This window comes from Bactrocera tryoni, unplaced genomic scaffold (assembly GCF_016617805.1).
Source record: "Bactrocera tryoni isolate S06 unplaced genomic scaffold, CSIRO_BtryS06_freeze2 scaffold_11, whole genome shotgun sequence".
Taxonomy (NCBI): domain Eukaryota; kingdom Metazoa; phylum Arthropoda; class Insecta; order Diptera; family Tephritidae; genus Bactrocera; species Bactrocera tryoni.
This window is the reverse complement of record NW_024395824.1, coordinates 19,522,465-19,523,843: the sequence shown is the minus strand read 5'-3', so window position 1 is coordinate 19,523,843 and position 1,379 is coordinate 19,522,465.

Sequence of the window (1,379 nt, the reverse complement as noted above, 5' to 3'; positions counted from 1 at the left end):
TCATTCAGTACATTAATGAAATTTTCAAAACAGAAAGTTCTTCACTCCCCTTGCCTTTTAGTATTTATCGGAACTCTTGGGATTTCGAACATCAATTCTCTATTTCGGGGTTCGAATGGGTATGTACGGATTAAGAAGGTCTTCCAGAACATGAAAATATATACTTATATAGCTGCCACTGATTAATGGTTTTGAGATATTTGCAACCAAAGTTTAAAAATTCAACTGTTTAAAATGCGTGTTTCTCCAATTTATGATGCATTTAACACCAATACTCTTAACTTTTATACCCACTGACCCTTCACTTGCGGAAAATTAATAATGTGTTATTTATTATTTCTTTTGGTTCTTTTGTAAAATATGTACGTAAGGTAACACTGATTATTAGTTAGAATGCAACCTTTTTGTTATTGTGTGAACAAAAAGTTTTAAGCAAAGGTTAAATATTGAATAAAAATTATGTTTGCACTATTTAATATAAAATAAATGGAAAGAAACGAATAAGTGAAGTGTTAGTTGATATAAAAGTAAAAAATTAGAGTGTTAAATTCGTTATAAATAGGAAAAAATGCATTACAAATAGGAGAACTATGCATTTTAAATAGTTGAATTTTTGAATTTTATGTGCAAATACCTCAAAAACCATAAGTGAGCAGCAGCTGTATGCATACATTTTTTGATCTGCAGGACATTCTTTATCCGTACATGCCCATTTAACCATGAAATCGGAGGATGCTATTCCAAAATTTACCCATCGGAAATATTTCAAACCAAGTTAAGATGATGGAATTAAGCAAAACTAATAATTTTTGATGATTAAGAGATGTTAATGTAAACATATGTATGTAGTGATATATAAATATGTATGTGTGTGTACCGAATGCAAGTAGCCTGGAAGGGCTTGGTTTTCATAATATTCAATTTACAGGGTTTGTCCGGGAAGTAATAGGACAGAGTCGATTTCACAAAATATGTTGAACCAATCGTTACAGTTCTTTAAAAACTTTCAAAAAAGGCTGCCAGCGCGATTCCCATGCATTAAAGGCGTAACGGTAGGCATTCTCCGGAATAGCTTTGAGAGCCGAAGTGCATGCTGCGTGCATCCTCTCTGTCGTCTCAAAATGCTCGGAGGATTGCCTCTTTGTCTCGTTATTCAAATTTTCTTGGCACACTTCCACTCGCCGCAATTTCTGGTCATCAGTGTGCAATTTTGGAACCATCTTCGTGCACACCATGCGCATGGTCAAGTGCTCCGTAACAATGTCATGAACCACAGATTTTAATAAATTTAATATTTGTGCAATTAAACGATTATTTAGTCGATGGTCTAAGCTTAAAACTTTGCGCCCACAAGTTACGTTGTCGGTGTTTGTGGAAGT